This window comes from Mobula birostris, chromosome 9, assembly GCF_030028105.1.
Source record: "Mobula birostris isolate sMobBir1 chromosome 9, sMobBir1.hap1, whole genome shotgun sequence".
In the NCBI taxonomy this organism is placed as follows: Eukaryota; Metazoa; Chordata; class Chondrichthyes; order Myliobatiformes; family Myliobatidae; genus Mobula; species Mobula birostris.
The window spans coordinates 151,220,290-151,235,760 of NC_092378.1; the positions used below are offsets into that span (position 1 = coordinate 151,220,290).

A 15,471-nucleotide genomic window follows, 5' to 3' on the forward strand; every position below is an offset into this window, starting at 1 on the left:
GACAAAAATTAGCTTTATTTGTCACATGTACATCAAAACATGTCATTTGTGTGAAATGTGTCACTTGTGTTAACAACACACTCGAGCATATGCTGAGGACAGCCCAGAAGTGTCGCCGCGCTTCAGGTGCCAATGCAACATGCCCACTACTTTAATAACCAGTGCTCCCAGGGGAAACACATGCGATCATGAGAACATACAAACCCTTACAATGAGTGGCAGGAATTGAACCCTAACTGCTAGCGCTGACTGCGTGCTTCAGTGTTGCTCACTACCAAAAAAATCAGAAACTTCAGCTGGAAGGATTCTACCATTTTCTACCTCATTCTTCACAAAATCCACCTACCCTCTCGAGTGCCTTCAAAAAAAAGTCGATTCAGGTTAATTGGTCCATCGGTAATTGGGACACACTACCACTTAATTGGGACAGCAGACTGTTGCCAAACAATTTCTAACTAGTGTTGGTGATGTGTACCTACATTGCTGTTAGACACTACACTGTTTCAAGTGAACAGTTTTTAAAACAGCATGTTTCATGTATTTGTATTCAAAAAGCAGTGACACGTGTCACTGAGAGTTGGTGAGAAATAAGCAGAAGGACAATCTAAAACTGTTTTGCTCACTGCGGCTTCAAGAATTCAAGTTGGAGATGCTAGAAACAGCAGGGAGTGAAAATGAAACGATTTCACAACTTCCAACAAGTTAGGAACTATTTCATGAAACTTCTGCTAACTGGGGCAGCCGCTTAACTGGGCCAAAATGTACACCAATCAACCAGAATCCACTGTATCTAATGAGAAGTATCACCTTATCAGTGAATAAGTTCATAAGATGAGTGTTTCAAAGGCAGCTGTAAGAGTCTACAGAGAGCAATGTTCTACACTGAAGATAATGGAGAACATTTAAGCTATATTTTCAGCTGTGACGCCATTTTGACAACTTTGAAGTAACAGTTATGGTACAATCACCTGCTGGAAATGTCTGAACCGCGCTGTAATTTATAATACCCAGATGGTGTAATGAGTGTATTACATGTAAAAGTTGCCTTAACTTTACTTTGTAATGGAACAGAAATCATCCTGAACAACATATTAGTGATCAACTATAATGTGCATAAAAAACAGATGGACCAAATCAGATTCTTATCTGTGTTTCAATATCATACTATCCATACCTCTCTTCAGACTGACCAAAGCTTCCAAGATGGTTTGGAACCATACCATATAATACCGTTAAAAACTTCACACTAACTGTCTGAATTTTAAAAAGACATTATTTAATGCATGCCTCCGCTGCAGTATCTCAGTGGTTTATTGGAAGAAAGTCAAAAAGCATCCTCCCATCTCCAAATCTTTGGGCAAGGCACTCAAAACAGCTAAAAAATAAAGTGGAACTCCAAAGGTTCTTAGTTGCCTTTTGGACACTAAGAAATTATTTTCATTTAATCAATCAAATGAAAAAAAACAACTGCATGAATGTATGGCATGCACTGAAAAAAATTAGTTTCATTGCAATTTAAGGTACTTGAGTGTTTTCAAATTTTAATTGTTTCATACAACAGACTAATTTTCCCTCTGAGTCTATGCTGGCACTCAAGAGTAATCCCATTCCCCAAGTTGTTTTCACTGTAATCTATTCTTCCTTGTATACCTATGCATTTACCCCAATTCTCCTACCACCCATCTACGCCAGTCACACTGTGCACTACAATGCCAAGAACCTGTCGACAACTCCTACCCTTCCTGCTGCTTCATGCAGAACCTGGCATGCACACTTGCTCTCCACAAAAAAACACCCATGTAGCATTAGAGACAGCAGAGTTTTGTGACAATTTCTCAATGCAATAACATTGTCGGTAGGGCATCTTTCTGATCCCCTTTACCTGTCCCTGTTCCTAAGAATACTACTTTATAAGAACCAGCCTCCAACAAGTCTCTCCACTTCTGCAAGAAATCCATCTAAAACCTTTCAAAGTTCAAAGTAAACTTATTATCATATTTGTCGCCTTGAAATTCTTTTTTTTCAGGCATTCTCAGTTTAACAGACAAAATACAAAAGAATCAATGAAAACTACACATACAAACTGACAAACAACTAATGTGAAAAAAGAAAACAAACCGCGCAAATAAATAGATAATACTCAGAGCATGACATGTAGAGACACTGAAAGTGAGTCCATAGGTTATGGAATCTGTTCAATGTTGAGATGAGTGAAGTTATTCACATCGATTCTGGAGCCTGATGGTTGAAGGGTAATAACTGTTCCTGAACCTGGTAGCGTGAAACCTAAGGCTCTTGTATCTCCTCCTAGATAGCAGCAGTGATGAGAGCACATTGGCCATGCTGGTTGAGGGAGTGGTGGGGTTCTTTGATAAGATATGCTGCTTTCCACTGCCACTGAATCTTTGTAGCACTGTAGACTCCAAGCTGTTTCCTGACAAGTACCCTAGTGCAGCCAGGAACTAAAGCTAACTTAATCCAAATAGTTGCTTACGTCCAGCATGGATAAAGTGGCCAAGATGCCACATGTGCTGCAATTTCTGGGTGGGTCTCATCCGTCCTTCTAGTTGGCTGGATTCAGTTACAGTCATGACAGAGGGAATTATAAATGGGAGTTAGATGAGCAACCAGCCTGAAGTGCTAGTGATCTAATAACTCAGCTTTTTCAAAACCATGTAAGGAGAGCTAAAGTCAAACTGCCGTGCCACTCTCCATGATCAATCTGACACCTCACCTTCCTACACCTCCTCCCTCACTACTATTCAGGGCCTCAAACAGTCCTTCCAGGTGAGGTGACACTTCACATGTGAGTCTTTTGGGGTCATATACTGTGCACGGTGCTCCCTGTGTGGCCTCTTGTATACTGGTGAGACCCAACGTAGATTGGGAGACCGCTTCGCCGAGCATCTATGCTCCATCCGCCAGAACAAGCAGGACCTCCCAGTGACCACCCATTTTAATTCCACCTCCCATTCCCATTCTGATATGTTCATCTATGGTCTCCTCCACTGTCGGCATAAGGCCACACTTAGGTAGGAGAAACAACACCTTATATTCCATTTAGGTAGCCTCCAAACCTAATGGCATGAACAGTAATGCCTTCCACCCCCCCCCCCCACCATTTCCCATCCCCTTGTTCCTCTCTCATGTTATCTCCTTGCCCGCCCGTCGCTTCCCTCTGGTGCTCCTCCCCCTTTCTTCCATGGTCTTCTGTCTCTTTTACCAATTTTTTATTATTAAGTGCAATTGTGAACAATAGCCAGAACAGAAATGCTGATCAAGTCAGCTAGTTCCCAAAGAGAACTCTGATAGGCCTATCAGATGGTTCACTGCTGCTCAGCGATAATAGGCACAAGGGTCGCTAGCCCCTGTACCCCAGAAACACACCTGAACAGTGCTGCAGGAGGTATGTGCTATGCATGACCTGATCTGAAAACATCATGTTGACTCATAACAGATTGTGTTCACAGTGGAACAGCTTAGTCAAGGATGGGGTGATCAGCACAGATGGACAAATTATACATCCACTACCCCGGCTCTTTGCTTCCCTGGCACAGATGGACAAATTATACCTCCACTACCCCAGCCCTTTGCTTCCTAGCTCTTTGCTTAATCCCTCCCCCTCCAAGTTTCACCTATTATCTGGTGTTTTTCTCTTCCTTCCCCCCCCCCACCACCTTTCAAATCTACTCCTCAGCTTTTTCTCTCCTGTCTTGCCGAAGGATTCCGGCCTGAAACGTTGACTGTACTTTTTGCCATAAATGCTGCCTGACCTGTTGAGTTCCTCCAGCATTTTATGTGTGTTCCTCACGTTCCTTTACTGTGGCAACCAGAACGGAAACAATATTCCAAATCTGCCTTAAAGTTTTATACAATACCTCTCAATTTTATTTTATAGATACTCAATACCTGATCAATGAGGGCAAGTATGCCATATGGCTGCTTTACCACTGCTATTGCCACTTTAGAGGGTGATGAACTTCACTCCTTTCCACTCTCTCTCTCTCCATTGAGATAATAATCCAACTTTTTAAATTTCTCCTATCAAACTGCAGGAGTTCACACCTCCCCACATATAACACCATTTGCCAAGCTTTCACCTAATCCCTCAAATCCATATCCCATTGCAGAATCAATTGGAATTAAACATCCAACTGGTGTGATTACAGTTGCCAGCTATTCACTTACTTGCAGAAAGAGATAACTTAATTTTCATGACAGTATTAGTTCTTCATTCACACAAAATTTAAACTATAATAACCAACGTCTGCAGAATATACCCATGGATGTCCTCATTTTATGTATTAAAAATAATTTTCAATACGAACAACAAGCTCAAACAAATCACTAACCATGTGGTATCAATTCAGGAATAGCTTACTCATAGCTTTGGGCCTAACTACACCGTTTTATTAAAGGCCTTTTCTTAAAGGACTTAGCTCATCTCAATAGGCCAACATCCAATCCAATGCCTCAAACCCTTTGATAGCTGCTCTCTGCATGTCAGAACTGCTATTCTCGGGTAGTATCCACAGGTAATCAAAAGTTCAAAGTAAATTTATTATCAAAGTACACATACCACCCCGAGATTCATTTTCCTGCAGGCTTCACAGTAAATACAAAGAAACACAAATAGAATCAAAGAAAAGACTCCACCCAAGACTGACAAGCACTATGCAAAAGACAAAAAATTGTGCAAATACAAAAAAAAGAAACATAAATAAATAATCTTAAGGACTTGAGTTGCAGAATCGTTGAAAGCAAATCCATAGATTGCAGAATCAGTTTAGTGCTGGGGTGAGTGAAGTTATTGATACTAGTTCAGGAACCTGGTGGTTAAAGGATAATAACTATTCCTGAACCTGTGAGTATGGGCCATAAGCTTCTATATCTCTTTCCTGATGGCAGCAGCAAGAGCATGCCCTAGATGGTTGGGATCCTTGATGATGGATGCATCTGTAAATGTGCTCAAAGGTGGAGAGAGCTTTATCTATGATGGAATTAAGACAACAAAGAATGATAGTCTTGTGCCTCCCCCCCCCACCCCCCACTTTGCCTCTAATCAACCAACAGTACTTAACAAATCAGTAATTTAAAATCAGTTTAGATGATGCTAGCATTGATGATCAATTTGAGGAATGGATGATATAGAATGGCATTTTAATTACAACTTCAATTCCTTTGTTGAAAGCTGTGCATCTCTTGTTACATACAAAAGGGCAAGAAAATACTAAAGCTCAACAAGTTTGTCCACACACATTCCATGTACACGAATAATCTACCTGAAAAATCATGATATCATCTGGCATATGGGAAGCAATTCCACGCCCAATGCAGCTGTAATCCAGTTCAAAGTAAATTTATTATCACCCTGAGACTCATTTCCTTGCAGGCATTTAGAAGTTTTGTATGTAGCCCGCAGAGCATCACCATGATTCACCAGCACCATCTTGCCTTATCATCTTTCTCATCAAGTATTAAATAGCTTCATTAAAGAAATTAAACCCTAAATACAATTCTGCTTCAAGTGTTATAAGCATGCCACACATCTCTTCTCTACATATTTCAATTGTGCCAACTAAAATTTTAGCTCCAGACTAGATCTGGGGAAATCTACTTCTCCAACAAATATTTTCACAAAATGTATCAAAATCCCCTTGGCAATTCACTTATTCCTTTCAACTTGACAGCAAGTAAAGCTTTTTATTAAAATGTTATTTCAATAAATTATAATGTTAATACCTTATTAAATTTAGATTACTCTTCACTAAAACAATTTCACCTTTAGCTTAATAAAATGTCAAATATTATATCAATACACATTGCTTTTACCCTTCAGAAACAAAGGTGTGATTTGACAAACAACTTGTATGTACAGTAATTTTAATTTCATCACTGATGATCCTTAGAGGCTTAAAAGCAGGAGAAGCCATACAGCTCAGTCAACCAAAAACAAAGCCAAGGACCAGAAATAGAGTTTGTATTCAAAACATAGAAAAATACAAACAGAGCACATATTGCTGTGAAGGAAAAAGCCACGTAGTTCATTAGAACCCATATTTAACTCAAGTCAACCCAAACTTACAATTCTTGAAGACAACTATGTAGCTTTATTCAAAGGGACAGAGGACAGACCCAAAAGAAAGAAAGGAAAATAGGGATTTAAAAATTTGTAGCTGCAATAGGTCAGTCTGCATTATAATGACAGGCAAGAGACCAAGCATGTTAGAACACAATCAGAAAGTGAATGGAAGTTAGATCACAGGATTGTTATTTCCTAATTATTTTTTTCTAACACGTGGCAAAAGATATTTCAGTAGTTAGGATCAGGGAAGGTTGGTGTTAGTCAATGTAATGACAGTGGAAATAGGTAATTTTAGCAACGCCCTATCAAAATGTGAATTACATCCTTCTTAAAATTGTTCAAATATGGTAAGAAAAATTATTCTCCTTCGCTCTGTAAGTTTCAATCCCTTGCTGCACGGTTAAACAGTATAATTAAAATCAGAGAGTTTGCTGATTGGATTTCCAAAGTTCTATTTCTCAGAATAAAATAACTGAATAGTGGTGTGAATGGACTAATTCAGGTCTGAACAGAATGGAACCAAATAAATAATGACACCTTTAAAAAAAAATATTACAGTGTTAGATTTTGTTCAAGTTTTAGTTGTAATACCTTAATTCCAAAGGTCAATGAAAACCACAGTAGAATACAGTTTATGAAAATCAAACTTATCAAAGCTGTAATTTAGACATTTCCTTAATTTCCTTTATGAATCACTTAAGATTTACACAATTAAAATCCACACTGTGGGCATTGACAAACCATCTTTCTTTTAGACTGTTAAGACTGGAAAGCTAGTTGTACGAAGATTTTGAAGGACGAAATCTGTTATACTAGTAATTTTATGCAGACCATTCATAATGCTAGAATACAGCATGGGTAACGTTAACTATCTTCCCAGGTTTCAAGATCGTCTCTGGTTGAAAATTTTCACATAGAAGCAGGTAAGACCATAAGAAAAAACAAAAGAAAATCTGCAGATGCTGGAAATCCAAGCAACATACACAAAATGCTGGAGAACTTCAGCAGGCAGCATCTATGGAAAAGAATAAAGTCAATGTTTCAGGCCACGACCCTTCATCAGAACTAGAAAAAAAAAGATGAGTCAGAATAAGGCAGAGGGAGGTGAGGAAGAAACTCAAGGTCATGGGTGAAACGGGGGGGGGTGAAGTAGAGAGCTGGGGAGTTGATTGCTGAAAGAGATACAGTGCTGGAGAAGAGGGGATCTGAAGGGAGAGGTCAGAAGGCCATGGAAGAAAGAAAAGGGAGAAAATCAATGGAGGGAAGTGATGGGCAGGTAAGGAGATAAGGTGAGAGAGGGAAATGAGAATGGGAATGGAGAAGGGGGTGGGGCGTTATCGAAAGTTCAAGAAATTGATGTTCACGCCATCAGGTTGGAGGCTACTCACAAGGAATACAAGATGCTGCTCCTTCAACCTGAGTATGGCCTCATTGTGATAGTAGAGGAGGTCATGGATTGACATGTTGGGATGGGAATGGGAAGTGGAATTTGAATGGGTGGCCACTGGGTGATCCCACTTTTTCTGGAGGATGGAACGTAGGTTCTTAGCAAAGCGGTCTCCCTATCAACAGCAGGTCTCACTGATATACAGGAGGCCACATCGGGAACACAGGATACAGTAGATGATCCCAACAGACTCACAGGTGAAGTGTTGGCTCACCCGGAAGGACTGTTTGAGGTTCTGAATGGTAGTGACAGAGGTGGTGTTGGGGGCAGGTGTAGCAGTTGGATAAGTGCCAAAAGGGAGATCAGTGGGGAGGGATGAATGGACAAAGGAGTTGTCAAAGGAGCCATCCTTACTGAAAGCAGAAGGGGGGGGGCAAGGGAAAGATGTGCTTGATGGTGGGATCCCTTTGGAGATGGTGAAAGTTATGGAGAATTATGTGCTGGATGCAGAGGCTGGTAGGTGAGAACCCTATCCCTGGTGCAGTGGTGGAAGAATGGGGCAAGGGCATTCCATCATGGCTGATTTATTATCCCTCTCTACCCCCATTCTCCTGCCTTTTCCCCATAATCTTTGACACCCTGACTAATCAAGAACCTCATCAACCTCCACCTTAAATATACCCAATGGCTTCGCCTGCATGGCTGTCTTTGTTAATGAATTCCACAGATTCACAATAATCTAGCTAAAGAAATTTCTCATCTCTGTTCTGAACAGATGTCCCTCTATTCTGAGGAAGTACTCTCTTGTCCCAGACTCACCCACAATAGGGATCATCCACTCCGCATCTACTCTATCAAGGCCTTTCAATATTCGATAGATTTCAATGATATTCCTCCCTCATTTCTCTAAACTCCATCGAGTACAGCCTCAGAGCCATCAAACTCTCATGTTAACCCTTTCATTCCCAGAATAATATTACCTTGGTATGTTCACCCAAAAGGCTTAAGTTTTTGAAAATGCAATTTTCTTCAGATTTGACATGACTTTTTTCAAATTAATTTGAGAGTAGGGTCAATGGAAGTCTCACTTGCAAGACAACTAAAAGGCAGATATGAAGACATTTCTGCCAAACAGCTGATCTTTCTGATGTTAATCACTGATGAACCAATGGACTATTTAAAATCTAATAGCATTCTCACCAAACACATTTTTAATGTATTAAAAATGTACTGCCTTGTAGTAATAATTGTTCATAATGTTTATTGGTATAGTCAATATATAAGAAATGAAGAGTGGAGTGTTCCCTGTAGATATTATATAATCAGACAGACCAGATCCTATTATTTTTAAGTTTACGTGCTTTGTAGTGTTTAAAAATCAGTACTGGTGGTTTAATGTTCAGCTTTCCCACTGACACAATATCAGTCATTCAAATGTCAGATTTAGCATTATGTTCATCATTATGCGTCATGTCATATGACTTGGGCGATCACGGTCTCATAACCATATAACAATTACAGCACGGAAACAGGCCATCTCGGCCCTTCTAGTCCGTGCTGAACTCTTACTCTCATCTAGTCCCACTGACCTGCACTCAGCCCATAACCCTCCATTCCTTTCCTGTCCATATATCTATCCAATTTAACTTTAAATGACAACATCGAACCTGCCTTAACCACTTCTGCTGGAAGCTCGTTCCACACAGCTACCACTCTCTGAGTAAAGAAGTTCCCCCTCATGTTACCCCTAAACTTTTGCCCTTTAACTCTCAACTCATGTCCTCTTGTTTGAATCTCCCCCACTCTCAATGGAAAAAGCCTATCCACGTCAACTCTATCTATCCCCCTCATAATTTTAAATACTGCTATCAAGTCCCCCCTCAACCTTCTACGCTCCAAAGAATAAAGACCTAATTTGCTCAACCTTTCTCTGTAACTTAGGAGATGAACCCTTATTAAACAATGGAACCACATGAGCAATACACCAATCCTCCGGCACCATCTCCGTTTCTAATGACATTAGAAATATTTCTGTCAGAGCCCCTGCTATTTCCACACCAACTTCCCTCAAGGTCCTAGGGAATATCCTGTCAGGACCCAGAGACTTATCCACTTCTATATTCCTTAAAAGCACCAGTACTTCCTCTTCTTTAATCATCATACTTTCCATAACTTTGTTACCGGTTTCCCTTATCTTACACAATTCAATATCCCTCTCCTTAGTGAATACCGAAGAAAAGAAATTGTTCAGAATCTCCCCCATCTCTTTTGGTTCCACACATAGAGAATCAGAGTGGACAGCTAAGGGACCAATTTTATCCCTCACTATCCTTTTGCTATTAATATAACTGTAGAATCCCTTGGGATTTAATTTCACATTACTTGCCAAAGCAACCTCATATCTTCTTTTAGCTTTTCTAATTTCTTTTCTTAAGATTCTTTTTGCATTCTTTATATTCCTCGAGCACCTCATTTACTCCATGCTGCCTATATTTATTGTAGAGGTCTCTCTTTTTCCGAACCAAGTTTCCAATATCCCTTGAAAACCATGGCTCTCTCAAACTTTTAACCTTTCATTTCAACCTAACAGGAACATAAAGATTCTATACCCTCAAAATTTCACCTTGAAATGACCTCCATTCCTCTATTACATCCTTCCCATAAAACAAATTGTTCCAATCCACTCCTTCTAAATCCTTTCGCATCTCCTCAAAGTTAGCCTTTCTCCAATCAAAAATCTCAACCCTGGGTCCAGACCTATCCTTCTCCATAATTATATTGAAACTAATGGCATTGTGATCACTGGACCTGAAGTGCTCCCCAACACAAACCTCCGTCACCTGACCTATCTCATTCCCTAACAAGAGATCCAACACTGCCCCTTCTCTAGTTGGTACCTCTATGTATTGCTGCAAAAAACTACCCTGCACACATTTTACAAACTCCAAATCATCCAGCCCTTTTGCAGTATGGGCTTCCCAGTCTACATGTGGAAAATTAAAATCTCCCACAATCTCAACCTTGTGCTTACTATAAATATCTGCTATCTCCTTACAAATTTGCTCCTCCAATTCTCACTCCCCATTTGGTGGTCTATAATACACCCCCATAAGTGTTACTACACCTTTCCCATTCCTCAATTCCACCCAAATAGCCTCCCTAGACGAGCCCTCTAATCTATCCTGCCAGAGCACTGCTGTAATATTTTCTCTAACAAGCAATGCAACACCTTCCCATCTTGTCCCTCTGATTCTATCACACCTAAAGCAATTAAATCCAGGAATATTTAGCTGCCAATCACACCCCTCCTGTAACCATGTTTCACTAATAGCTACCACATCATACTTCCAAGTATCAATCCATGCTTTAAGCTCATCCACCTTTCTTATAATGCTAGCATTAAAATAAATGCATTTAAGAAATTTTCCACCTCTTACTCTCTGTTTATCACTAACGGTGCAAACAACTTTACTATTTTCTTTTTCATCCTTCTCCCCTACATCTGTTCCTACACTCTGGTTCCCCTCCCCCCTTATATCTAGTTTAAATCCACTGAAGCCTCTCTAGCAAACCTACCTGCAAGAATATTTGTCCCCCTCCAGTTCAGATGTAAACCATCCCGCCGGAACAGGTCCCACCTTCCCTGGAAAACCGCCCAATTGTCTATAAATCTGAAGCCCTCCCTCCTGCACCATGTCTTCAGCCACGTGTTGATCTGCGCTATCTTACTATTTCTAAACCCGCCTGCACGTGGCAGTGGTAGCAATCCTGAGATTGCTATCCTGGAGGTCCTGTCTTTTAACTTGGCACCTAACTCCCTAAACTCACCTTTCGGGACCTCCTCACTCTTCCTACCCACGTCATTGGTCCCTACATGGACCACGACATCCGGCTGCTCACCCTCCCTCTTGAGAACACCGAGAACTCGATCCGACATATCATGGACCTTGGCACCAGGGAGGCAACAGATCATCTGGGATTTTCGATCTCTTCCACAGAACCTCTTATCTGTCCCCCTAACTATCGAATCCCCTATCACTATTGCTCTCCTCTTTTCCCTCCTTCCCCTCTGAGCTGAGGGTCCTGTCTCGGTGCCAGAGACGCAACCACTGCAACTCGTCCCTAGTAGGTCATCCCCATCAACAGTATCCAAAACGATGTACTTATCATTGATGGGAACAGCCACAGGGGCGCTCTGCTCATTCTGTCTATTCCCCTTCCCTCTCCTGACAGTCACGTAGCTACCTGTCTCCTGACTCTTAGGGGTGACTATCTCCCTGCAACTCCTGTTTATTTCTACCTCTGCCTCCCGAATGATCCAAAGTTCATCCAGCTCCAGCTCCCTAACTCGGTTTGCCACGAGCAGCAGCTGGATGCACCTTTTACAGGTGTAGTCATCAGGGACGATTGTGCTCGCCCTGACTTCCCACATACTGCAAACGGAACACTCAATTGCCCTAACTGCTGCCTCCATTACTTACTCTCAAGATAATTAGATTTATTAAAGGAACTTACCCGGCCTTACCTCACTTGGAATGAAGCTCTTCCTCAGCCTCTGCTCGCCAAAGCCTCAGGAGCCAAAGCCTTCCTACTCTGTCTCCCTCTACTCCATCGCCCGCTACAACGTCTTACAAGGTCTTAACTCATGACGATGATTTTTCTTGGCAAATGTTTCTACAGAAGTGGTTTGCCATTACTTTTTTCTGGGCAGTGTCTTTACAAGACTGGTGACCATAACCATTAGTAATACTCTTCAGAGACTGCCTGCCTAGCATTGGTGGTCACATAACAAGAATTTATGATATCCACCACCTGCTCCCATGGCTTCATGTCACCCTGATCTGGTGGGGGGGGGGGGCACCCTGATCTGGTGGGGGGGGGGGGGCGAGGCTAAGTTACATCTTGTCCAAGGTGACGTACAAGGTAGCAGATGAAAGAAGCCCCTTACACCTCCTTTAGTAGAGATGCATCTCCATCCTGCCATCCAAATAACTTGATTACTTTACTTCAATGGTTCACTCTTATTGAACTTTGATTGTATTACCTCCGTGAGAATTTGCCCATTTTATATTCTTGGCATTGAATTAGCCTTCAGCATTTTACCTGACACAAGATATTGTAAGCACAGAATCTGAACATTTAAGAAACTAAGAAACAATTTTAAATGAAGCAACACTCCATCTTTGACAGTTCTGGCCCATTCCTCTCTTTCTATGACAGTACGAGAGCTTCAATTCAAATTTGACCTTTTGAAATATACAAAACTAGCTTCAAACTATGTACCAGTTCTCAGCTAAGATGCGCAGGTCAAACATCTTGAGAAAGTGTAGAGACAAATTACTTACAAACAAACAAAAAGACAATTCTCTTTTTGTACCAATTTGCAAGAAATATGCACAGAGCATAATTATCCCTTCGTAGTCCATGCAAGTTGCTGTACAATTTATCTCACCACTTGGAAGTGGCCTCAATTTCTGAATGAAATTTCATGACCAAGATCTTCACCTAAAATTAGTCACTCAGACATTAGCATTCCTAAGAGGGGCGTTTGTGCCCAAAACATTTCACATTCCATTTCACTTGCTTCAAGTCACTTGCACTGAATTAGGCAGTAGGAGTTAATCTGTCAATCATTTTGAGATTAATCCTGTGGTTACTGGCTCTAAATTGGAACAATGGCACCTTTGTGAACAATCGCAATAGATCACAATTTGTGGTTTTCAGCTAGGTAAATCCTTAGTTCTCCAATTATTCCAATTGTACCAGATTTGGAGTTGGGTTGGTATTATAAATGCAGATGTTGATAATCCAGAGTAACATATGTATAAAAGGATGAAGCAGCTTGGCCCAAAGCATTGATTGTTTATTCCTTTCCATACATGCTGCCTGACTTGCTGAGTTCCTCCAACATTTTGTGTCTTTCTTTGAGGAAGTGTAGAATAAGCAGATGGCAGGAAAGTATTTTCATTTCATTATCAGTTTCTCTTATGGAATGAGTTTATTTACATTGCTTATCGTTCACAGTTTCATCCTATCCTGTTATTCATTCACCAGGCTCTAATCGTTTGATCCCATTCATTATCCATTCACTTAGACATCAATGAGTGGTTATCAATGGTTTTTGATAATAACAACTGGGATACTATTTGGACCCACAACTTCTGCCATATCCAGTGATCTCAAGCACTTCTTGATTATCATGCAAAGTGAATGAAAATGGCTCAAGACTCGCTTCTATAAAGCTGCAAGTCCCAGAAGGAAGCAGAGATGAACTACCCACCAAACCTTATCATTGCTAACAATGGGGAGATCTGTTAAGGCTTTTCCTCCCATTAGCTTATTAGCAGGACTATTGAAGACTAGAAGTGGTAGGACTAATGCTTTGATTGGAGACATTGATTGCAAGATCACTTAACTCAGTTTTCTGCATGTTGTTTAGCCTGCACAGAGCCCTGAACCGCAGCATCACCAGGTCGGAACCTAATCAGTTGAACAGGTATTTCTTCCAGCATATATACTCAGTAGCCATTTTATTAGGTATACCTGCTTGTTAATGCAATTATCTAATCAGCTGGTCATCTAGCAGCAACTCAATGCATAAATGTCCCTATGTATCTTCCTCTACCAGCATTTCTAACGCACCTACCACTCTCTGTGTTTATAAAAACTATCTCTGACATCTCCCTTATACTTTCCTCCCAACAGCTTAAAGTTATGCCCCCTTATATTAGCAATTTCTGCCCTGGGAAAAAATCTCTGGCTATCCACTACGGTTCTTATTATCTTTTACAACACTCATCCTCTGCTCCAAAAAGAAAACCCCTGGCTCGTTCAACCTGTCCTCACAAGACATGCCCTCTGATCCAGTCATCATCCTGGTAAGTCTCCTCTACATCCTCTCTAAAGCTTCCATCCACATCCTTCCTAAAATGAGGTATCCAGAACTGAACACCCAACACCAAAAGTGGTCTAAGCCAAGTGCTATGGAACTACAGCATTATCTCATGGCTTTTGAGCTCAATCCCGTGGCTTATAAACCTAATCCAAAGAAAAGTGGAAGACTATGTGGGAAGGAAGGGTTAGATTGATCTTGGGTTAGGTTAAAGGGTCAGCACAAATTCATGGGCTGAAGGGTCTATACTGTTCTACATTCTAGTGGATTGGTGGTAGATAAAATTTAATGCTGAGAAACATGTCTTCTCCATGCTATTAATGTGTAACAAACTGAAGCATACAATTCTAAGAGATAAAAGAAACAGATCTAGGATACATAATTTATTGAAAGTATTGGATCAGATTAAGAAAGTGGTTCAAAAGAATGTATCCAGGATTACAAAATGCATATCTAGGGGTTTACAAACAGATGCCTACAGATCAAAACTTGCAAAAGGTGAGTAGTACTCAGGACCACGCTTTAGGAAAGATGTGAAGACTTGAGAAGGTATGACAAAATATGGGATTGCATTCCTTGGAACATGATGAGATCTGATGGAGATATTTAAAATTATAAAGGCACAGAGTAGAGGGAAATGAACATCAACAAATTAATTAATTAGATGCCTTATCATTCTTTGAACATGATAGTTAATTACAAGAGATAGCCAATGTAAATAAGGAGGAAAACTGCTTTGCTTGTTTTCCCTTCTCCTTTCAACAACTCCTCCTTTTTGACCTATTACCCACCTACAGAAGGAATTCATGCTATTGCTTTGTCAGCTGAGCTGTGCTCGACTTACACCTCCTCGTTCAAAGAACACAATCCAATGCTGATTTGGAAGCACTCATATCTTGCAGCGTAATCAAGAACTAACACACCAAATCTCAGTATAATATGTCACAAGGGCATTATTCTTCTTGATACCGCAATTCATGACTTCATTTAATTTGTAATGATACAATTCTCATCATAATCTCAAAAGCAGTGCAACAATATGAAGTATAAGGAAGGTACTTGTGGGTATATAAGAACAAGGTAAAGTATACTAGCTCAGCCAAGTGA

At 40.6% G+C, this 15,471-nt stretch overlaps 1 protein-coding gene across 1 annotated transcript in view; it reads right to left on the reverse strand.

The window, feature by feature from the left end:
* lmtk2 (lemur tyrosine kinase 2) overlaps positions 1-15,471 on the reverse strand; it is a 129,725-nt gene that overhangs the window by 106,746 nt on the left and 7,508 nt on the right. The gene's annotated exons all lie outside the window — the stretch shown is intronic.